The following is a 26223-nucleotide window of genomic DNA, read 5'->3' on the forward strand; positions in this document are numbered from 1 at the left end:
CATTTGACCATAAGAACTTGACCTTTTTTTGGGTCAATTTAGTCAATGGAGTAGCTATCATAAAAAACTCTCCACCAATCTCCTATAGTAACCAGCTAGACTCAAGAAGCTCCAAATATCAATTGGAGTCACAGGTCTAGTCCACTTCTTAATCGCCATAACCTTTTGTGGATCCACCATGATCCCTTTGCTAGAGATAACATACCAAGAAAAGTCATAGACTTCAACCAAAACTCACACTTAGAGTACATAGAATACAAACGGTGATCCTTCAAGGTTTGCAACACAGTACAGAGGTGATTGATATGATCCACCTCATTCTTAGAATAGACCAAGATGTCATCAATGAAGACAATGACAAGCAAATCTAAAAATGGATGGAAGACCCTATTCATGAAGTCCATGAATTTCATGGGAGCATTGGTCAATCCCAAAGAAATAACTAGGAACTTAGAGTGACCATACCTAGTCCTGACGGAAGTCTTAGGGATATCCAGTTCCCTAATCTTATGCTGATGATAACTTGAACTAAGATAAATCTTAGAGAAATACTTCGCACCCTGAAGTTGATCAAACAAATCATCGATCCTAGTAAGAGGACATTTATTCTGTATGGTCACCTTGTCCAACTAATGATAATCAATGCACATTTAAAAGGAACCATCCTTCTTGCACAAAAACAATATCGGAGTACCCCAAGGTAACATACTAGGATGGATAAAACCTTTGTCTAAGATATCCTTTAATTGCTTCTTAAGGTCCTTCAATTCAGTCGGAGCCATTCAATATGGAGGGATGGAAATAGGATGAGTATCAAGAACAAGATCAATCCCAAAATCAATTTTCCTATAAGGAGGAATACCAGAAAGGTCATCAGAAAGTCCTTGAGAAACTCATTATCCATGGGAACAGATTTTAGAGAAGGACCTTACGAGTTAGAATCTTTAACTCTGACCAAATAATACAAATACCCTTTAGAAATTAACTTTCAAGCTTTAACATATGAGATGTACCTCCCATTAGGCATGAAATAACTCTCTTCCCATACAATGATCGACTTATTAGGAAATTTAAACATGACTGCATGAGTTCAAAAATCTAAGAAAGCATAGCACTAATGCAACCAATCCATCCCAGAATAACATCAAAGTAAACAATGCCTAACTCAATCAAGTCTACTAGAGTTTCTTTACTACCAAAAGCTACCACACACCCTATAGACTCTCTTAAAAGCCACAGAGTCTCCTAATGGGGTAGACATAACAAAAGGAATCAATAGATATCAAGGACCAAACTAAAATGAACAGCCATAAAAGGGGTCACATAAGATAGGGTGGACCCAGGGTCAAGTAAATAGTACACATCACAGGAAAAAAGTTTCAACATACCCGTAACAACATCGGGAAATGCCTTAGAATCCTGGTGAGATGCAAGAGCATACAAGATTTTTTTGGCCAATGGGTACCGGTAACAGAAGAAGAAGCAAAAATAGAACCTTTCGGTGCAGGAGCAGATAAAGTAGCAATAGGGGCTTTATTTTCCTGAGAAACAACTAGAGAAGGATACTCTTGTTGTATATGCCTAATTTGACCATATCTAAAACATCTATTCCTCTCTTTCTCATACTAGCCACAATGATGCTGATCACAGAATCTTTAAAGAGTGTAGGATATAGCAAACCGAGTCCCACTAGCCTGATATTGGGTACCCTATGCCTGGAACCCACAATCAAACTGAGATCGACGATCAACCAATGGCATCGGGTAAGGAGACTAACTTAGGATAAAAAATTAAAGCTCCCTTATTTTTTCCTTGGCCACTTACCACTATCTCTACCATTTTTATCAAAAGGCCAAAATTTCTTTCCTTGCCTTTCACTAAACTTAACCTGCATCTTTTTCTCTTTCTCTACTTCTTTTATATACATAACTAATCTAAAGATGTCCATATCTTTGATTAAAAAACCCACCTTGCTCTCAAGGATTAATTCATGAGTCAATCCTTAATCAAACTTATGCATTCTATCCCTCATGTTAGAAATCATCTTCGGAGCATACCAAGATAATTAATGAAACTTCAAGGCATACTTCTTTACTGACTTCTTTCCTTACCTTCCTCCGCCTTTTCTTCCTTCAACTCTTAAGGAAAGAAGCAATCTAGAAATTCATTAGTGAAATTTTCCCACAAAGATGAGTTATCAATATCACCCCTCGCCTGATCCCATTCTTCATACCATTGGTACACTATATCCTTCAACTAATAAGCCACAAGCTCCACCTCTTCCATATTTGTGGCATGCATAACTCTGAAAATCTTTTCCATCTCATCCAAAAAACCTTTAGGATCCTTCTTTACCTTAACACCAATAAAGGTCAGAGGACTCAACCTCATGAACTTGCCAACCCTTGAGGCCTCAGAAGATAAAGTAACAAAAGCACCATGCTTAGCCTAAGAAGCTACCAATTGAGCAATCATATGAATCAACTAACGAAACTCTATATTTATCACATTATCCTTAGGAATAAGAGGAGGACCATAGGGAAATGGTGAAACTCCAGAACCATCTAGAACTAGACCCTTAGACCGAGTATGGACTCCATAAGTAGAGCAAGTCCCATAAATATCATCCCAGTTGGCATAAAAGATATTTGGTAAGCTTTAGATCATCGAGGTGGCATGATTTGAAAATAAGCAAATGAAAATCAGAAAGATCCAAGACCTTAGACTCTATTTCTCAAAATAAGACAACAAGAAAGTGAAATATTCTTAAATTCCTCTTAAACTCTCTCTTATAAGTATGACACTCTACATACCCTTAAAAGAGAGTCTACATAACATAATCCAGGCTCTAATACCAACTTGACATAATCTAAAATCAAGCCTTGTTGTATGGTCATATCAAGCCCAACAAGGACTAAAAATTACCCCATTAACCTAACCTAATCATCACATTAATCCATAAGTGTTGAATGAACCCCGACCATATACAAGATAGTGGAAACAAGACTAATAATCATAAATTAAGAAGTGCATAATCAATCCATTAATATCAATTTACCAAACCAACATACCCAAGTCCATAGTCATCCACAAATCCTCTACAAATCCAATGTCTAAATATGTCAGGACATGCTAGCCAAAAACCAAGTCTATGACATAAGTTAGAAAGATCATGAAATATATGCCTTCTGAAGTATGAAAGATCACCACTTCAATGTCAATAAATGAATAGCTCAAACACCTGATCACTGTGCAGGAAAAGAAGAAGAAGCTCTGGCCCCTTTGTCACATGGGGACATAATGTCCAGAGATGGTTAGCAGTTGCAGTGCTAGCATGTAACTCAAGGGTAAGGATAAGACAATGTGATTTTTCAAAATGAATTAAAACCATTATAAGCACCCACATTTATATACATAGTCACATATATGGATATATAGATAGATCAAGTATCGGGAAAGGGAACAAGACCTTAGCATGCATCTCAAAATATCCAATCATGAAATATGAAGTAGGGGACTCTAACCTTCCATTCACGTAGCTTAGAAAGTTTAAAAATACCAGTTATATTAAGAAAGAAGACTCTAACCTTAAGCCATCTTACAAAGTATGTGGAATCCAACCACAAGACATTTTATTAGGTAAGGGACTATAACCTCAAGCTATTTCTTTGGGTAAAGGACTCTAACCAAAAGCCATTTTATTAGGCAAGTGACTCTAACCTCAAGCCGTGGTGACCATTATTCTTCGACATAGGGACGCTAACCCTTTGTCAATGAATTAACATCCATTTGATTAGTTATTAATTCAAAATCTCAAATTTTTGAAATTCTCTAAGGGTTCATAGCTAAGGTGTTTCAATGACCTTCATGTGTGAATGATATCCCTTGATTTCAAAACCACTATTTACAAATCATAATCAAGGTTAAAAACACATTATATTTGAAAAATAAAAATAAGGCAAGAGTCACATGCCTTATAAAAGGTGGTTCAGGGAAAGAACTTGCCCTCTTCTAGCCTCTAGATGAACACTTGTGGAATCCTAGCCTTTAATCTTCAAGAATGAATAAGAGAGTATTTTTGGTGATTTTTGATCTTTTAATAAGTGTTAAGAAAGGTCACAACATAGAATATAATGTGGGGATTTAAGGGTTCTAGGGTGGGAAATATTTGGAATACCCCTCAGCTTAAAAGCTAAAATTGGAACCAAGGAGGGTACGACCACCCTATATGAACCGTACCCTAGGGTATGAGTGATACCCTAAATCATACCCTAGAACTCACCTAGGACTCCTATACTGACCAATATATGAACATATAGGGCCAAGTCATACCTTATGTAGGAGAAGTACTTTTAGAGTAGTACCTTGGTCAAAATTATCAAGATCTTCCTCAAAACATCATATGACTTTAAAAAATATGACTGGTACCTAATATACAACTAGGGAGAGACAAAACTATACAATGAATAGAATGTTATCAACCTAGACTTATTATCATACGAGAGGATAGGTACTAGTCGTACCCTATCGTACGAGAGGTATACTCAAACCGTATCCTACCCAAAATCTCAAATTTTTGAAATTCTCCAAGGGTTCATATCTAAGGTGTTTCAATGACCTTCATGTGTGAATGATATCCCTTGATACCTTTTTTGAGCTTTGTAAGCCTATTTTTCTTATTTCACCATTCATGTTCTTTTTTGTATTATAATTTATCAATTTTGGCCTAAGTCCTCCTTGGACATTGTGCACCTTAACACAGGAGAAATGACTAAGTTGAACATGGCTATAATAGGGGTGCGTGTGTAAAATGGGTATAAAGACGTGTAAAATAAGAGAAAAATTTAGAAGGGCTGGGTGTGGTTGAAAAAGAAAAGAAATAAAAGAAAAAAAAGAGAAAAAAGAAAAAGAAAATAAAAGAAAGAGTTGAAAAATAAAGAGTAAAGAGTTAAAAAATAAAGAGTAAAAAGACCACACCCAACCAGAATGTGCACAAAAGAATAAAAGAGAGAAATAAGGGTGGAATAAAAAGGAATTTGGTTAGTAAGTGAGAACCAAAAGTTAGTGTAGTGCCAAGGAGGCTTAGTCACTTCATATGTCCATATGTACTATACCAGCCCCCAAGACTACATTACAAGCCAAGAAAAGTCCTATAGTGATCCTAACTTGACCATCTGAATGCTAAGGTAAAGAAAATAAGGGCAAGCCTATAGAATTTGACATGGATTAATTAGAACTTCTTTTTTGAGTGTGAGTGTCTCTTGACCATCCTTGTATTGATATGCATTATTTCATATAAATGAGTGATATATCTTTGTTGTGAGAGCACTTGAGTCATATTTCTAGTTTTTTTCTTATTTGGGTAGTGTAATTTGTATATATAAGTGGTTGTCTGTAGCTAATGTAATTGTCATAACATGATCCCATTGTGTCACACAACTGTTATTAATGTTCGTTCATAGTTGTTTTGAAAATTGAGATTAGAGGGGGAGGTTGTGTTTTGAGTTTAAGTGTTGACTGAATGCCTTGAATAACTTAGTTTTTCCTAGTTAAGCATCATTTTTGTTTTGTTGTGTTTTTGTTGTTTGAGGAGATACAGATATTCTAAGTTAATGGTGTTGCTGTTCTATAGAAATATAAAACTTTCAATGCTTAAAACAAGGAAAATATGTAAGTTTCTAAGTCCTTTTTGTAAGATATGATCCATTTTGGGTATGTTTTACAGAAAACCATATTTTGGATGCTAAGTTCATGAAAAAGGTGACAAAAGGTGTATTTGGCCACTTTTGGAGTGATTATGGATATTTGGGATATTTTTTGGCTTGATTGTGATCAATGCATGTTTGAGATTCGAAGAAGAGCTGAAAAACTGATTCCCGGCACCTACTAAGTCAACCTATGGACCACATATAGACCTACAGATCATATGTAGACAAAGCGGGTGCTAGAAACCTAAAATACTGAGAGCTGACTTATAAGAAATTGTCTATTCATAACCTGCAATCTGCACTTGTGTCCTGTACCAGACCGCAGGTACTACCTGTATCTGTGCCAGATCGTAGGTATAGAGAGCAGGTAACCACCAACTTGGTTTTATCCTATTTTGTTTGTGCTTTGTTTTTAGGGTTTTCTCATGTACTATAAATACCCCATATATACCTTCTAGTAAGAGTTACACACTTTTAACACTTACAAACATATTTTGATTTCAAGATCCATCGTTGATCTTGGGATTTCCTTGTATTAACTTTGATTGATTATTTAATTATGGTTGTGTATTTTTATTCATATTATCATTGTGATTTCATCTATGTTTTCTATTATGGATGTTATTGATTTTTTCACAATTATGAGTGGATAAAACCCATAGCTAGGGTTCTGAAAACCCTAGAAAATTAAAAAGGTTAGGGAAGTGCGATTGTTGATTTGAACCAATACCAATGGCATACATTGCTTTATCTTTGTTATGATTGATTTGTTAAGGGTTCACACATTAGGATCCCACTTAGATAACAACAACAAACCCAGTATATTCCCATATACTGGGGTCTGGGGAGGGTAGAATATACGCAGTCCATACCACTAACTCCGTATAACTAGAGAGGTTATTTCTGATAGGCCCTCGGCTCAAGACACATGACCGTATATTTACATCGCCAACATGCAACATGATAAGAATAACAATGATACAACAACCACAGAAATGCAGTACATTAACCATCCAAAGACACCCTTATCCCCCAATCCTAGCATTACCAATGAAGCTACACCAAACTCTCCTAACTACAGCCTATGACTTGACCACACTACCCTAATACTCTTCCTCCAAACCTTCCCAATGAGGGTCATGTCCTTAGTGAGCCATAACTACTCTATGTCACGTCTAATCACTTATCTCTAGTATTTCTTCAGTTTACCTCTACCCTACATGAAATCATCCAGAGCCAACCTCTTATACTACAAATCGGGGCATCTGTGCCCCTTCTTATAACATGCCCAAACCATCTCAACCTTACTTTTCTTATCTTATCCTCCACTGATTCCACTCCCACTTTCTCCCAAATAATCTCTTTCCAAACCTTGTCAGCCCTCATAATCTACACATCCAATGCAATATCTTTCTTTTCGCCACCTTCAACTTTTAGACGTGAGAATTCTTAACATGTTAGCACTCTCCTCCATACAACATAGCTGCCCAGACTGCAACTATACAGAATTTTTCTTTAAACTTGGGAGGCACTTTCTTATCGCATAAAATTCTTGAGGTGAGCCACCATTTTGACCAACCTGCCCCAATATGGTAAGAAATATCCTCATCAATCTTTCCATTCCCCTGAATCATAGACCTAAGGTACTTAAAACTATCCCTCTTATGAACCACCTGAGACTCCAACTTCACTACCACCTCATTCTCTTACCTCGACTCACTAAACTAGCACTCCATGTACTCTATCTTGATCCTACTCAACCAAAAACCTTTAGCTTCTAGGGTTTGTCTCCAAACCTTCAACTTATCATTAACACCTCGACGTGACTCATCAATCAAAACTACATCTTTCATGAAAAGTATACACTAAGGCACCTCACTTTGAATACTTTGTGTCAACACATCCATCACCATATCAAATAAAAATAGACTAAGAGTTGATCCCTGGTGCAACCTTGTCAAGACCCAAAAATGCTCAAAATCTCCTCCCATAGTCCTTACCAAGTCTTTTCCCCCTCGTACATATCCCTAATCACATGAATGTATGCTACTGGGACCCCTCTTACCTCCAAGCATCTCCAAATAACCTCTCTAGAGACTTTGCCATACGCCTTTTCCATGTCAATAAACACCATGTAAAGATCCCTTTTCCCCTCTCTATACTACTCCACTAGTCTCTGCACTAGGTGAATTACCTCAGTCATCAAGCGACCAGGCATAAAACCAAATTGATTTTCTAAAATAGAAACTATCTTTCTCAACCTCCGCTCCACCACCCTCTCCTAAAATATTTATTGTGTGACTCAACAACTTAATACCATGGTAGTTGTTGCAAATCTTAATGTCACCCTTGTTTTTATATAAAGGTATCATTGTTCTCTATATCCATGCCTCAGGCATCTTAGCAGACTTAAAAATATTATTGAACAACTCAGCCAGCTACTGTAAATCGGCCCCACTAGAAAACTTCTAAAACTCCATTGGTATCTCGTCGAGCCCCGTCGCCCTGCCTCTTTGCATTTTGTGAATAGCCTTACAAACCTTATCTACCTTAATACGCCAATAATAGCCAAAATCATGACAACCTTCGATGTGCTCTAACTCTTCTAACACAATGCCTCTGTCCCTCTAATCATTCAAGAGCCTATGAAAATACGACTGCCATCTTTTCTTAATAAGAACATCTTTCACCAAAACTCTACCGCCCTTCCTCTTAATGTACTTAACCTGGTCCAGATCCCGACCCTTATGCTCCCTAGCTTTGGCAAGCCTAAACAACCTCTTTTCCCCGTCTTTCTCCTCTCCCGTATATAATCTCTTAAACACTACAGTCTTAGAAGCTATAACTGCCAACTTAGACTCTTTCCTATCTAAATTTTACTTCTCCCTACTTACCCATCTCTTCTCTTTATCCTTACACTCAACCAACTTAATGTAAGTCGCCTTCTTCGACTCCACCTTCTTCTTAACTTTTTCATTCCACCACCAATCTTTCTGATGCTGGCTAGACCAACCCCTTGAGACACCTAAAACCTCTCTATCCATCTCCTTAATGCAACCCAAAATCGTATCCCACATGCTATCCATGTCCCCCTACACTTCCAAGCCCTCATCTCCTCCAACTTTGCCCTAATCTCTAAAGCACTAACTGGGGTCAGGCCACTCTACCTAACTCTACGTCAACCCTCCCTACCTTTCTTTTCTTTTCTATCTTAATAACCAAGTCCATCACTAGAAGTCTATGTTGGGTCATAAGATTTTCACTCGAAAAGACCTTATAATCCTTACATAAGGCTCTATACCTCTTCTTAAGCAGCAAAAAGTCAATCTGAGTCATGGCTAACCTACTACAGAAAGTAACTAAATGTTTTTCCTTCTTCAAAAAGCATATAAAAAGAGCAGTAGTGACTAGGAAAAGATAAAAACAATAGTATTTTAGAGTTTAACTATTGATCCATGCTTCTAGGTTTTATCTATGTAAGATGGTTAGGTTTCATCTAATAACTAGAGACTAAAAAAGTAACAGTTAACTAGGATCAAGATAAGGGTTAGTAATATGACATGTTGAGATTCAAAATGTAAAGGATGAAATCTTTTTACTTATCTAAAAGACTGTAAAAGGTACATAACTTATCGATTCTACATATAAGGTATTGGATTGGTTTAACAAAACATAATAAGTCTGATGTTGAGAAGCCAGGGGGAACACAATCCTAGTGTTCACTTACGACTGATTTCAACTATGTTAATATTATTCTTTGCTTGAGATAACTACAAACAAAACCCTATATACTTTTGTTATTCTTCCCATTGACTACAACTACTGAGATCTTCTACGCTAAGTGTTCCCTTGGGATTTGACCCTAACCTTAGTTGGGTTACTATATCTTGACAATGACCATATCATTATGTAAAAGGAGATATTGCCCATACATTATCAATAGCGTGCCACACTTATAAGGGAAAGGATATTAGATATTTAGGAAATGTTTTTTGTTCTTCCATACTCTAAATTGTGCAATTGTGTTATCTATATGAAAGTTGACCAATTTATTTCCTTGCTCTAATTTATGGGATATGTCTCATTGTTAAGGCAATACGAGTGTGAAGGCTTAGCTTCATAACAGTGTGGTCCTTTCTGAATGAGTTATCAAAAGTTGTAAATTAGTGCAAGGACTTAAAAGGCATCCATTAGTGCATCAAGGCATATTAATTCATGCGTATACCTCTAACTTCATGAATCATGCTTGTCAGCCTGAGTTAAGATGTGTAATTTATCCATTTTAAGAACCTTATTGTAGATGTCTCATTGAAGGAGAAAGATTTGTATTCAAATATTTCTATCCTAGAGGTAGTATAAATTAGGGTGTTATTACCTATAAATAGTAAGGTAATTCTAAGATTAGTGGTATGAAGTTTTATATTTAGGAGTCCAAGTGAGGGTAAATTTTAGTAAAAAGAGATAATTGTAATTGCATGACCTTTAAATGAGTGCTGGGGTTAGTATGTTTTTATGGTGTTGGTGAAGTAATATGCTATGGTAGTCGGTAAAAGAGAGTGGTTAGTTACAATATTTGCATCTTTAGTTGAAATAAAAAAGGATCTCATGAGGACTAGATATTATAGTAGTAAAATAAATCATAGGTTGTGAATGGATGGATTGGTCGACTAATAATTTACTAATTTAGCATTCACTTAGGGAGATCATAGACAGAGGGAACTCGATGGTGTTTATAGAATTTTAAAGTTAGTTGGGGTGTATACATGGGTAAGTGGATGTAGTATGAAGAAGTGAATGTTCTATAAACCATAATGGTTTAGGTTATAAGATTAAGATCAACTATCTTTGTTATGTAGCTATACCCATTAACAATTTTTCTCTAGTAGTTGTAAACTAGAATAGTATGAGAAGATGTGCAATGGATCTTAAAGTATAGTAGTAACGTTCTAAAGAGGAATGTACTTATGATCCGTAGTTAAGTTAAACAAGAAATTTAGGTGGATTTCTCTATTTGATAGACTAGTATATTATGCGGGATTTTCGTTGGTGGTACCTTATTATTTCTAGACCCTAAGTTTGAACTTAAGATGCTAATTGTGGTCATGAAAATGTTAGCTGGACGAGAGTGATGCAAGATTTATGGGAGTGAATTAGTAGGTTTGATGTAATCTGTGAAAAACCTTTGGTTGATTACTTATGAAATATTAGAGTGTGTGATTTTGATATATGTATAAGGTCTAGTGTCGATCTAGAAATGGTAACTAAACCATTAGATGGATAAGAGCCTTAGGTTATAAGGATAAAGTGTACTCAACCATGAGTTATGAGTTCCATGTATGCCTAGCTTATGTTCTTAAATTTCTTAGTATGGATAAGTATATGAGTTGTTATAAGGTGTTATATATAGCTAAATTGAGGGAGAAATAGATGGACTATGTGAATTCTTGGCGCATTTTTAAAATTTGATTAAGCTATAAGGTTCTGATGTAAGAGGTGCATTACTAGCATCCTAAGGAGTTTAAAATGGAGAGTTAAGTGTTTAGAAGCACAAATGTCTATACCTAAGAAGTGTTAGCTATAGTGCGATGACTTTGAGGGTTGGAGGGAGTTTAAGATTAGTATCCCTGAAGGAGGTGTCCTAGAAAGAATTTAGTGTTTTTATGTTAAAGTTGTCAAGAGGAGTTTGTGTTCTTGTGCATAGTGATACCCCCCAACTATGAGGAGTCTTGTGCGATATATAGATTTAATAAACGGATATACTTTAAAAATTGGGATAGTGACCACTGAGCTAAGGGGGAGATGATGCAAATATTAAATTTTCTCATGGTGGTGAGTTTCAGGGATGAGTCAAGATACATCTATTCTTTCTCTAGTAAATTCCACCAATTTTTGTCTAATAGGACATTCTACCAATATCTTACATATTTAAATAGTGTCTATGCCTAAGTTTCTAGTTCTCTATACAATCTATATCCAATTTCGACCCACTAATTATGATCTAAAAGTTTTGATGTATGAATTCCTTCATACTTAATGGACTTATCTTATGTCACAGACCCACCTTGAGTAGTACAAAAAATATATGTTAGAATTGAATACTGTCACTCCTATTTTTGAAGCTCAACTCTGGTCCCTCAATTACTCTCTTTGCGTCAGTACAATAATAGTTATGGAAGAATAGTAATGTTTTACATTAGAGAGTGGATGATCTTTACTATAAAATTTTGGTGTGTCTTCTCGAACTAAGGTTATAGATAAAAAGGGAGGAGTGAGATAAAACTTTTGTTATGTGAAATAGTTAGGAGAAATATTTATGGTGAAAATCCCTCTAAAGGAAATAGAGGTTGCTGGATTTTGGTAGAGGGATCAGTAAAGTGGGTGAAGTAAAGATATACTTGAATGTTGCGATTGATAAATACACAATCCATTGTGTTATATGGATAATACTCATTGATTAAGACATTATGTTGTTTGACTATTGTGATAGGACAGAGTAGTTTTCTTGAAAGTATGCAGATCATAGGGTCCCATAGCTTAAACTAGTGCCTTTTAACTCTGGATTAGGCTTTAACATGTAAGTAATGTATAGTTAGACTCACTCTCTTGTAGTGATACATTTTGTGAGGAAATTTTAATATTGAAATGGTAAATATGTTATTTGAAGATGAATTTATAGTTAAGGAGTATTGCTATATTTAAGGGATACTAGATGTATCATTGGAGGTGGAGAACGCTTTTATTTTTATGTCTTGATAAATCTTATTTCGTGTCTTGTATCAATATCAATCAAGCTGAGGATTCCTAGAATAATTCATGTCTTATGTTGGTATGATAATATTTTATATAACTCATGCCCATTCGGGATGTTACAAAAAGAGTGTCTTGCAAAAATTTTGGAGTTTTTGGAGGGGGTTCAGAGCTATTTTTGGATTTCAAAGAAGTAAGCCTCCATGATAACGTCGTGTCAAGGAAGCTACTCTCCATGATAAGAGGCGTGGCACATAGGTTTGCCTCCGCAATAGGGGGAACACCATGCGGAGGTGTAAAATTTCATCCAATTTTGATTTTCTCACTTGAGCTGAGGGTCTTTGGGTCTTTTACCCCTTGTACGACCTTAGTCTCGTTGTCTCATGATTCATGCTTTCATAATTTACTTAGTGATGCCATAAATCTCTTTTTTATTCTTATACGTGTTTTGCTGAGGGAGAATTCTTAATGTGAAGTTACATACTTTTTTCCATACTTCTAATGCTTTAAAAGATTCCTATCTATCATTTGAGCACGAATGATTCCAAGGGAGAGATAATGTAACACCCCACATTTTTGGGCTAGAATTTAAACTGTTATTCCTATGTTCATAAACTCGAATCCAATGATTTCAATGCAAATATAAGTGTCATTATCATTTACCTAGTGAGTAAAGTGTTTTTGAGGTGAGGAATTTTCATAGGAAACACTTAGAGCAAAGTTGAGTTAAGAATATTTGATTCGACCGAATTTTGGTATTTGATCATACAAAGGTCAAATTTAAACATGTATAACTTCTAGAATATATTGAATGTTAGAGATTAAGACCCACCAAATTAAATATAATTGATTCCGTTTTCTAACACTTCAAATGTTTCCTTAATCCACTACCTGAGCAAAAATTTAAGAGCTATTTCATGAGGAAACAGTGAGGATTTGTGATTTCGACGTGGCACAAACCTTATGCTCTGCGATATCACCGTGGCATAGACCTATTTTTATAAATTCTAAAACCAGAATTTCTTGTTAATTTTTTGAGGGTAAACTGGTCATTTATGTACTAAACTATCCTATAATTGATAGTAACGTGAATTCATCATCCTATAACTCCGAAACACACCAAATACACAATCCCTTTTCTCCCAAATCCTCAAGAACACCAATTAAGGTTCTTATCCAAATATTAAACTTCCAAGGCTTCAAATTCAAGTTTTTTCCCAATATTTTCTCCCTAATTTTGTCATCAAGGGTATGGGGAATGAATTCAAATGTTCAAATCAATCCTAACCTAGGGTCAAGCTTTAAAGTTATAGATTCAAGCTTTTCTCTAAATCACTTCCATTAAAAGGCATGTTACTGTTCCCCAAATCTTATTTTATCAGAAGCATGTGTTTTAAATAGCTATTCATGTGGTTTGATGATGGTTTTAGATCATGGTTTGAGGGATTTGAATGTTTATTTTTGAACAATGTTTCTCATGGTTTACATATTGTTCATGATTTATTCATGGTTTTGATCTTTTAGGGTGCATGGGTATGGTGAATAAACTAGGAGAATATGTTTTCACCTAATTGGTGAATTGACCATTGAAGTGATAAAGACCTCAACTCTATATTGTGAAATTGGTTTTGAAGAAGGAAAGTATGCACATTAAACTACTCTTGAATTATTGCATATTAATTTTGAGTTGAGCCTTATGGGGTTGTGTAATTCCCCAAATAATGTATTATTGAACCTAAGGGGTTGTGAATTCCCCGAGTGATGATAATTGGTTTGGAATGTTGATGTTACCTTGCAAGTGTAGTTGGTATAATAATACAAACAGTGTATGCCTAAATGTGTATTACGATTTAATGAATGGGAATATGTGATAAATATTTTAGTGGGGCTTAAAAGAGGATTGTTGTAAGACTCCGCAAAATTTCTAATCTTAATTCAGTCCTTTAAGATTGTCAAGGGGTCCCTGACTTAAAAATAAAAAAAATTCTAACTAAGTTCCCAGACTTAGCCTATTATTGGCCTTCGAAAGTTGGTAATCTCATTTTGCCACCTTAAAATCCTTTAATGGTCTGATTTTTTTTAATTCATGATCAGAGAGGTCCATAGGTAGTTCCAGACAAGTTTTGGGTTTTTCGAACAATGTTTAGACCACGTTTGGAAGCCCAAAAAGTGGACTAAGGCAATCTTGGCGTGCCGCATCGCCAATCACGTTGGTTGATATTGTTGCACGTTGCCAGGGTCAAAGTACTGAGACTCAACATGATGATGGCATGACACGTCAACTATCACGTCAATGCCATCGCCGCACCGCATCGATAATAGCATCGATGCCTAGTTTTAGCCATTAAATATCCATATTTTTAAGGGCAGAAGGGTCAATTTCCCACCCCTATACAAGTCGAAAACATGGGATTTAGCCCCAATCCAACCAAAATATAGTGTCTCTCTCAAGTTTCTCTCAAGAACAAGTTAGGGTTTTCAGTTAAGGATTCAAATTCAATATTCAAATTCAAGAATCTCTCCATCAATCATCATAAAATCATGAACTAACTTATGTCAAGTTTTGATTTATGGATTTCTTTCATCCATGAAGTCCAAGAACCCTCTTCCAAATTATAAAATATGATATTTATGTTATGGACTATTTGTGACCATGTTTATCTTGTTGTATGATTCTCAAGTTGGAATCTTTATGTGTTTCTTATGAAACTACGTTAGCATGCAAGTTGAAATCCATGAATTGAGTTGTTTATGATGTGTAAGTTGATGATTGCACCTATGACTTAAGTTATGTATGTAAGGTGTTTTACTAAATGCCTAAGAGAAAAGAAATTGTGTATTATAGCTCAATTGTGACTCAAATAATTAATGCATGCTTTACCCTTAAGATCAAGAATGACTTCCATGATATTTTGTACATTATGAGTATTTGATGGACTGTTCATGAGATTAGGTTGATGAAAGTATGACATGTCTATATGCAACTCCATCCATTTACAACATTATTATAACCATGTGCTTCATGATATCCCCAACTTATTGTATTATGAGTTATTGATATTGGTCACGTGTTCAAGAAGCGTCAAGTCTTGTCAGTTTCATGCTATCGAGTCCTGGGGGTACTTGTACCCGACAATTTAGCTATGTTCCTAGAGCCAGTGTCAGTTTCATGATACTCTCAGTCAAGCCATAATCATTAGAATTTAGTTAGTTACATGACTCAGAAAAACTCAGTAATCTTAGTACCCTCGGTAATCTCAGTAACGTCAACAATCTCAGTAATCTCAGCCAGTTATCAAATCTTGGTAGTATTCCGTTAGTCAACAAAAATTTGGTGAACTCTATTCCAATCAACTAAAAAATACTATTAGTAATAGTTCAATTCAGTTTAAATCAGTTCAGTGTCTCTTTAGTTGGGAGTAGGATTCAGCACCGAGAGAACCCAAGGATGGGGACTCACCTATTAGCCAGAAGAGGGTGTAATCCTTATAAGTAATCCTTGCATTCTAAAACTACGTAGCCAGCATAGGTTGAGATGTACCCTACGATTTTAGGGATTATACACCTCATCTGAGTTTACCTAGTAGGATGGGTTGACAGAAGAGCTCCCTATCAGAGAGGGTTTACTCACAGCTTGTCTTTACCCGTGGCATAGTACTAACACTCTTCCAGCAGGGGTTACAGGTTGGACCCTACAAATTCAGTTTCGGGGCATATCGATTAGATGATTACCTCCCATAGTCATAGTTTTAGATCCAGTATCAGTAATAAAACTCAGTTCAATTTTGTTGTTTCAGGACTGTCAGCTACAGTCACTCAGCTCAGTATAAAACTCAACTAGTTCAATCAGAATCAGGACTGCCAGACACAATCACTCAGTTAATAGTATATTAATTATATGAAATTCATGTTGCCAGTATTTAGATTTTAGAACAGTCAGATACAGTCAATCAAAACTGTTAGAAACAGTCATTTCTTTTCTGTAATATGATATCAGTTCCTCAGTACTTAATAGACTTATTCATTCAATATCCCAGTATTAGTGCTCAGATATCAGTAAATCCACATTATCAGAATTCATGAGTCAGTGTTATCATGATATCAGTTACAGTTACGTATTCATGTGTTTATTCTTACATTCATGTTATTTAGTTAGTTAGTATTGTTCATGCGTATTAACCATTACATTCATCCTACCTCACTTGTATACCAATACATTCAATTGTATTGATAAATTTGCGCTATGGTGTATCAGTAGCATTCCAATTTCAGCAGTCATAGTCAGTAGTGAGTCCTCATCATTCGAGGATGTTATTATTTGATTATCTCATTTTTTTAGTACTAAGTTTATTTTAGCAGATGGAGTTAGTTGGGGGATTGCCCCATCAACTTTTTATTCAGATAGTTCAGTTTTAGAGGCTTTCAGACTACAGCATGTTCAGATAGTTATTTTAGTTATTTTGGTAGTGTTACACCATATTTTCAATTATGTATCAGTATTGAACCTTATGTCCTTTCAGTTTATGTTTTTGTATTTACGATATTATTATTATTATTATTTAGTGCTTAGTTACAAATATCAATCATAGGTTAGCTGATGGTCCTTCAGGATTATGAGCACCGTATAGCATTTCGGGTACCAGATTTAGGGTGTTACAAACTTATTATTATAGCCTAAGGTTCAACAATGTCCTAGGAAGTCTGAAAAGCCACATTTAGCAGAGTCTTGTTCATGGGTGTGTTATGCACCACACTTATATGGAGGAGGCTATGAGATATTTTAGGAACAATTTCCCTTCTTTCAGTATTTATGTCGTGTGAGTGAGCATGAGCTCCAGCCAAACTCTCAGTTCAATCTCTTATTCTCTTCCGTTTATAGAACATGCCTCCAAAGGGGACTCAGAAAAGAGGAACGGGAGATCAGCCAGCCCCTCAGCCCGATCATCCTAACCCTTTAGACGAACTTGTCTCTCATCCAAAATTTAGGAATGCATTCACTATTCTATCCAATTCAGTCATAGCTCAGAATGACCAGCCAGCTGCTGTTTCGGCCAACCTAGTGGCCAATTCTGCTGCAGTCAGGATTCAGGACTCTACCCGAATAAATCCTCCTCTATTCTCTGGTTCTAAGTCCAAAGAGGATCCACAGGAGTTCCTCGATCAAGTTAGAAAGTAACAGATATCATGGGAGTGACTTTCAGTGAGAGTGCAGAGTTAGCTACCTATCAGCTACAAAATATAGCCCATACGTGGTTTAAGCAGTGAAAGGTAGATAGGGGTGCAGATGCAGAGCCCATAGAGTGAGAAGAGTTTGGTACGACCTTCTTTGGTAGATTCTTTCCCCTGGAACAGAAAAAAGCCAATGTGTTAGAGTTCATCAACATCAGACAAGGTAGCATGAGTGTAAAAGAATACTCCCTCAAGTTCATTCAGTTACCCAGGTATGCTCTCCATGTAATAACAGATAGTAGATCTAGAATTAATAAGTTTGTGTCTAGGATATTAGGTAGAGTGTTTAAGGAGTGCAGGACTGTTATGTTGATTAAGGAAACGGACATATCTTGGCTTATGGTCCATGCTTAACAGATTGAGGAGCATAAACTTAAAAAGAACGAGAAGGAAAATAAGAGAGCCTGAACTGGTAGTTATAGTTTTTCTCAGCTTGGCTCATAGGGAAGTAACCATTCTCAGCATAGACAGAAGTTTCCAACCTCAATTCTATCTTCAACTAGTGCACCATTACCAAAGATTAGAAATGATCATAGAGATAGGGTACCAGTCTCCAAGGCCCATGGTAGTGAGGGCAGGGTTTTTACTCATCCACTTTACAAAGAGTGTGGTAAGAATCATAAGGGTATATGTAGAGCTAGAAGTGATGTGTGTTTCAAATATGGTAAGGTAGGTCACAAGGTTTGAGATTGTCCTAAGCCTGGCCCTAGAAGCAATCACGGTCATCCTTCGGCTCAGTCCGATCGCCCAAATTAGCAGGGTGCTAGTTTCAGTGCTATCAGTGAGCAACGCCCAAATAGAATCTATGCACTTCAGTCCTGACAAAATCAGGAAAGTCCTCCTGGTGCAGCCACCGGTATGTACAGGTCCCTCATTTATATGTTCATGTTCTTTCAGATTCAGGAGCTTCTTTTTTCTTTTGTAACTCCTTTCATAATAGTCAACTTTAAGGTCAGACCAAATATTAATAGGGCCTTTTCTAGTTTCTACCCTAGTGTGTCAGTCTAACACAGCCCGACAAGTATTCAGTAACTGTCCAGTTATGATATCTCAGAAAGTCAGGCCTTCAAATTTTAGTAGTATTGTCAGTATGTGTAGAAAATCAATAAGGGAAGATGATTACCGATCCATTCCTACCTCAGTTCAAAGTTTTGTACTTTAACTCTCCTGATAGTTATGTATGCTTTACATTTTAGTGTCACGAATACAGCTTATATCTATGCACTTTTCATAGAATAGTGTATATTTCAAGTTCCTCGTATGAGGAGTCCAAGTTTATCTAATGTTGTGGATCATGTTCCATGAATTCATAACTTCTAAACCCAGTTTGTGCAGCTCATGACTCATGCACTCATGTCATGCTTTACAGTATGGTTAGCCCACACAATTCATGACTTCACTCCAAGTGTTTAGTCAAACTCAATTATGCCATGTATAACCTCAGTTTAAATGCCTCGGTTAATCTGATAGAGTTAATGTACCATCCCGCAGGCCTTAGTTATAGTGTCAGTTCAGTAATCAATATTCAGTAAAGGACTCAGATAGTCCTACAGAACCATGGCTTTCAGCTATTAGTTACTTAGCCATCAGAATTCAGTACTCCCATACTAGTCTAACCCTCAATTATAGAAAACTAGTATTCAGTCTTAGTTACAGTCTTAGCTACGATTACAGTCTTCATTACCATCTTAACTACAATCTTAGTCCTAGTCCATGTCTAGTCAGATCAGAAACTCAGTCTAGTTTCAAGATTTCCCAACCATATCATATGGCCGTCAGTCACTCAAATATTAGTATTTCAGTACCTTAGTTTACAGAATGTTCTCGAATCATGTTAGATGCCTGGTTTTGCATTCCGTAGGTAATACAAATTTTCCTTACTCATGTTTAATTACCTTATGTTACCCAGTCAGTCATTACCTTCTATGCATAACACTCTATAGTTTCAGTCTAGCTATCCCAAATCAAGTGCAGTTTAGTTTTACATGTCCAGTATTCAGCTATCAGTCATTCAGTTAATCAGATAAATTAGTATATCCATGCATTCGTGCTCAGTGCCCATGTGAATCTCTTTAGTATTCTTAGTTGCAGTGCATAAGGTTGAGTCACCTTGTCTTAGATGATGTTTCATAGGCCTCGCCTCCTAATACAAAAAAACCCCAGCCATGTTTTTGTGATCTCCTATTCAGATGTCTTACTCAATATGTTCTTTAGTTTATCGTTTTTTCTCCCCAGCCAATCTCATTCAACGATGAATATTCCCAAGGAGGAGATATTGTAAAATCCTACAAAATTGCTAAGCTTAATTCTGTCTTTTAAGCTTGTCAAGGGGTCCCAGACTTTAAAAAAAAAGTTCTAACTAAGTTTCCAGACTTAGCTTATTATTGGCCTTTGAAATTTGGCAATCTCATTTCACCACCGTAATGTTCTTTAATGGTTCATATTTTTTTAATTCATGATTAGAGAGGTCCATTGCTGGTCCTAGATAAGTTTTGGGTTTTTCAGACCATGTTTAGACCACATTTGGAAGCTTAAAATAATGGACCAACGCGATCTTGGCACTCAGCATTGCCAATCGTGTTGGTTGATATTGTTGCAGTTGCTAGGGTCAAAGTACTGAGACTCGACATGATGATGGCGCGATGCATTGACTATCGCATCGATGCTATCGACGTGCCGCATCAATAATAGCATCGATGCTTAATTTCAGTCATTAAATGTTCACGTTTTAAGGCCAGAGGGGTCAATTTCCCACCCCTATATAAGTCTAAAACATGGGATTTAGCTCCAATTTAACAAAAATATAGTCTCTCTCAAGTTTCACTCAAGAACAAGTTAGGGTTTTCAATTAAGGATTCAAATTCAATACTCAAATTAAAGAATCTCTCCATCAATCTTCATAAAATCAAGAACTAAGATATGTCAAGTGTTGATTTATGGATTCCTTTCATCCATGAAGTCCAAGAACCCTCTTTCAAATTATAAAACATAATATTTATCTTGTGGGTTATTTGTAACCATGTTTATCTTGTTATATGATTCCCAAGTTAGAATCTTTATGTGTTTTTTATTATGAAACTACGTTAGCATGCAAGTTGAAATCCATGAATTGAGTTGTTTATGATGTGTAAGTTGATGATTGCACCTATGCCCTAAGTTATGCATGTAAGGTGTTTGACAAAATGCCTAAGAGGAAAGAAATTATGTATTATAGCTCAATTAAGACTCAAATAATTAATGCATGCTTTACCCTTAAGATCAAGAATGACTTCCATGATATTGTGTACATTTTGAGTATTTGATGGAATGTTCATAAGATTAGTTTGATGAAAGTATGACATGTCTATATGCAACTCCATCCATTTACAACATTATGATAACCATGTGCTTTTTGATATCCCCAACTTATTGTATTATGAGTTATTGATATTGGTCACGTGTTCAAGAAGCTTCAAGTCTTGTCAGTTTCATGCTATCGAGTCCTGGGAGTACTTGTACCCGACAATTTAGCTATGTGCCTAGAGCCAGTGTCAGTTTCATGATACTCTCAGTCAAGCCATGATCATTAGAATTCAGTTAGTTACATGACTCAGAAAAACTCAGTAATCTTAGTACCCTCGGCAATCTTGGTAACATCAGTAATCTCAATTAGCTACCAGATCTTAGTAGTACTCCATTAGTCAGTGGAAATTTAGTGAACTCTATTCAAATCAACTAAACAATAATATCAGTAATAGTTCAGTTCAGTTTAAATTACTTTAGTGTCTCTTGAGTTGGGAGTAGGATTCAACACCGAGTGAACCCAAGGATGGGAACTCATTTGTTAGCCAGTCGAGGGTGTAATCCTTAGAATAAATACTTGCATTCCAGAACTACGTAGCCAGCATAGGTTGAGATGTACCCTAGGAGTTTAAGGATTATACACCTCATTCGAGTTTTCCTACTAGGAGGGTTTGACGGAAGAGCTCCCTGTCAAAGAGGGTTTACTCACAGTTTGTCTTTACTTGTGGCATAATACTAACACCCTTCCAGCTGGAGTTACAAGTTTGAACCCTCCAGCTTAGTTTCGGGGTATGTTGATTAGATAATTATCTTCCACAGTCTCAGTTTTGGATCCAGTCTTAGTAATAGAACTCAGTTCAGTTCTACAGTTTTAGAACTATCAGATACAATCGCTCAGCTCAGTATAAAACTCAGCTAGTTCTATCAGAATCAAGACTGTCAGACACAGTCACCCAGTTAATAGTACATTAATTATATGAAATTGATGTTACCAGTATTCAGATTTTAGGACTGTCAGATATAGTCGATCAAACCAGTTCTTCATAATCAAAACTGTCAGAAACAGTTATTCCTTTATCAGTAATATGACATCAGTTCGTCATTACTCAATAGACTTAGTCATTCAGTATACCAGTATTAGTACTCAAATATCAGTAAATTCACATTATCAGAATTCATGAGTTAGTGTTATCACGATCTTAGTTATAGTTACATATTCATGCATATATTCTCATGTTCATGTTATTCAGTGATTTAGTATTGTTCATGCATATGAACCATTGCATTCAGCCTACCTCACTTGTATACCAGTACATTCAATTGTACTAACGTATTTGCGCTATGGTGTTTTATACCATAGGTTTAGAAGCACGCGCTCCAAAGTATCAGCAGTATTCTAGTTTTAGCAGTCAGATTTAGCAGTGATTCCTTATCATTTGAGGATATTATTATTTGATTATTTCATTTTTTTAGTACTTAGTTTATTTCAGCAGATGAAGTTAGTTGGGGGATTGTCCCATCAACTTTTTATTCAGATAGTTCAGTTTTAGAGGCTTTCAGACTACAGTATGTTCAGATAGTTATTTTAGTTGTTTTGTCTTTGTTATACCATATTTTCAGTTATGTATAAGTATTGAACGTTATGGACTTTCATTTCATGTTTTCACATTGACGTTATTATTATTATTATTATTACTATTCAGTGCTTAGTTACAGATATTAGTCATGGGTTAGCTTATGATCCTTTAGGATTATGAGCACCGTGTAGCATTCGGGGTACCAGATTTGGGGCATTACAGTTGTGTAGCTAGGCTATGGCAGTAGAGGTCCCGAGGGACCAATACTGGAAATTATATTTTTTGGTGTAGGGGTCTAAAAGGCATGGGGTTCAAGTTCTCTTGCTTATGATCGAGTGGTTTTAGTCCCCCTTATTATATGATTGGGAGGTTCATTTCCCCAATATTACATTACATAATCAGGTGATTTAGTCACCTTAGTATATGATTGGGAGGTTCGAGTTTTCCATGCATATATATTTGATTATTCTTTGGTTCGTGCAACTACACGGACTGGGGCCCAACTTGGGGTGAGAGCTGGGGCCTATATATACCATGGGTACTATTAAATGATGGTTAAGCTACATAATTCAAGATAAAGTTTTAAAGTCCATGTTAAGCTGATATGAGAATAATCAAGGATATGGAGTTGTGAGAGTGCATGTTGGACCCTGCCTTGGTGTGTGCAATTGAAGTGTAAAAGGGGCCCAAAATTAACACTAAAACCGTCCAAACATCACACTTAATCTACACTTGATGGGCGCCCTTAATAGAGGGGCCTTTCGGTTTTTTTTTGTTTCTATCATGCAATTTACTATTTAAGAAACATTCTATGGTTTCTTTAGTTAGATTTTTGAGAATGTTGTAAGTCTTAAGACACCAAAATCACACAAGTCCTCTCTTTAAAGAGTCTTGGCCAAAACTAGGACAAGATCTAGTGTGGACTCACTAGTCATTGTATTTTTCTTGGAAACGTAGATGCTAGAGAGGTGGAATCCGATCTTATGTCACATAAGAGATAGGTAAATCATTTTGTGTGATGTTAAGTGTCCAAGAGTGTAATAAGCTCTTATACCTTTGTGTATTCTATCTATCTATCCCTTTAACTTATTGTAATCTTGTAATCATGTAGTTCTTGTTTTATTGTAACTCAAGCCGTGTCTCTTGTTGTTGTTATCATATTGTTCTTGTTTCTTCATATTAATGTTGTAACTTAGTTTGGTTGGCTGATTTGGTGTCCAAACACCTTGTTATTCTTTCCATATTCTTGTTGTTCTTGTCTTATTGCAAAGCTGAGACTTATGTGTTGTTTAGCTCTCGGGTTTGGCTTGAATTAGTGGACTATTTTTGTGCTGTTTTTTGTGTTTCCAAGTTTATAGTATCATTTGGCATCAGATAATGGCTTAATCTTGTCACTACAAGATCAATCTTAGGCCTTCTTGTTAGAAAAATAATAAAAAAGAAGTGTTCTTGATCTTAATCTTGTCCGAGAAGCTTGTAGTGTTCTTGTTGTAGTCTTGACCAAAATTAGTCAAGTCTAGGTCTAGTATTTCCTTGTTGTTATTGTTGTTTCTTGTGTTAGTTTCTTGATTCACTAACACTAAAGGTATCTAGATCTATATTTGAGCTTAAAGTTGTTAACGTTGTGTTATGAATAAAGGTCTAGGCCGAAATTTTGTGGTTTGTTGTGGTGATTGGCTCTTGGATGTATGGATATTATTTTTGTTATTGAAGGTTATTGTGAGTTCTTGTTGTTCTGCATCCTTTCATCTTGTGTTAAAGCAAGAAAAGTGAACTTTAGATCTATAAAAAGTGAAAGACAAGTTGTAATATTTGTTAGTGAAAGGACTAGTTCACATCACTCATAGACCTAACATCAACTTTTCAACCACTTTTCTATATTTCAAGGACCTTGTTTTGTGGAACAGGTGCAAGTCAAGTCTCACTTTTGAGATTTGGATTTGAAAAGGATTCAAGACTTGTGCTTTTTTGCACAAAATCTATTTCTTCCATTCCAAAATTGTAAGGACAAAAAAATTTCAAAATTGGTGATTAAAACTTGTGGGACTGTGGCCAATTAGGATGTGACACATCATCAAATTACTGTTCACATGATAATTTTTGGCTCAAATTTTGATTTCTTAGTTTCATTTTGTGTCTTTAGTTTTGTTTGTTGATTCCAAATCTAACTTACAAGCTAGTACTAGATTGTAAGGTAGTTTTGAAACTGTTCTTCTTGTATATGTTCCTTTGTGTGTCTTATTCTCTTTGAAGTCATTGTAAACATTGGATTCACGTCTCAACATTTCTCGAAGTACAAGAAAGCTTACAACATTTGTGAGATTGAGTGCCAGGGATCCGAGAGATAAGAAATAAAATGAGAGAGTGAGGATATTTTTGTACAACTAACGTGTTTTTGTTTTGTAGGTAACTTCTTGGCCATAATGGAAACCATTTTGGTCCACCTTGATGCTATTTCCCAAGACATGTCTAGGGCAAATGCGGATCTTAAAAAATTATGCTTGGATATGTCTACTATACTTGAGAGGTTGGAATGAGTGGAGAGTCAAAGGAACTCTCGTGTTTCTACTCTTGAAACTTTACCTCAAATGATCAATCCTCCAAGACCACCACCAAATGGCATAGACATAAGCCAAGACACCAAAAGTCCTCAAACCCGAGACCAACATAGGTCAATCCCTTTTCAATTCGATCAAGTCCAACAAAAAAGATTTGGAAGACAAATCCCTCCCATCCAAGCTCCATAACCAAAGCATTACTTTACCAAATCAATCCTCTCAACTGAAACTCTACTTTACCAAAGCCGATATTTCCATATAGAAGAGAATGGTAGAAAGAAACATGATGGATTGAAGTCTACGACGATGCTTGTATGATGGTAGAAGACTTGTTTCGGATGAGATTAAAGACTAGGCTCAAGATGGATAAGAAGGTGAGGTTCAAAATAAAGATATTGGCTGAGACTTATGTTATGGAGATCTCAAATTTCTATTATTTTTTAGGACTATTTTATGCCATCTCATGTTTTACAGACTTTTTTGAGTGGTTTCTTTTGAAGTGGCCAATTGAATGAGGTGAAGCCGTGAATTTGTGGACAAATTCCTCTCAAGATGGAGAGGATAATACGAGAATAATCACGGATATGGACTTATGAGAGTGGTTGTTGGAATCGAATCTTTGTGTTTGCAATTGAAGAGTAAAAGAGGCCCAAAATTCACACTAAAACCGTCCAAACACCACACTTAATCTGCACTTGATAGGCATCCTTAGTAGAGGGGCCTTGTGGTCATTTTAGTTTCTATTATGTAATGTACTATACAAGGAACATTTTAGGGTTTCTTTAGTTAGATTTTTTAGAATGTTTTGAGTCTTAAGACACCAAAACTACACAAGTCCTCTCTCTAAAGAGGCTTGGCCAAAACTAGGACAAAATCTAGTGTGGACTCAGTAGTGATTGTTTTTTCCTTGGAAATGTAAATGCTAGAGAGGTGGAATCTGATCTTGTGTCACATAAGAGATAGGTTAATAATTGTGTGTGATGTTAAGGGTACAAGATTTGAATAAGCTCTTGGGTTCTTAAAATTATACCTTTGTGTATTCTATCTATCTATCTCTTTATCTTATTGTAATATGTAATCGTGTAGTTTTTGTTTTCTTGTAACTCAAGTTGTGTCTCTTGT

Source organism: Capsicum annuum, chromosome 7, assembly GCF_002878395.1.
Source record: "Capsicum annuum cultivar UCD-10X-F1 chromosome 7, UCD10Xv1.1, whole genome shotgun sequence".
NCBI lineage: Eukaryota > Viridiplantae > Streptophyta > Magnoliopsida > Solanales > Solanaceae > Capsicum > Capsicum annuum.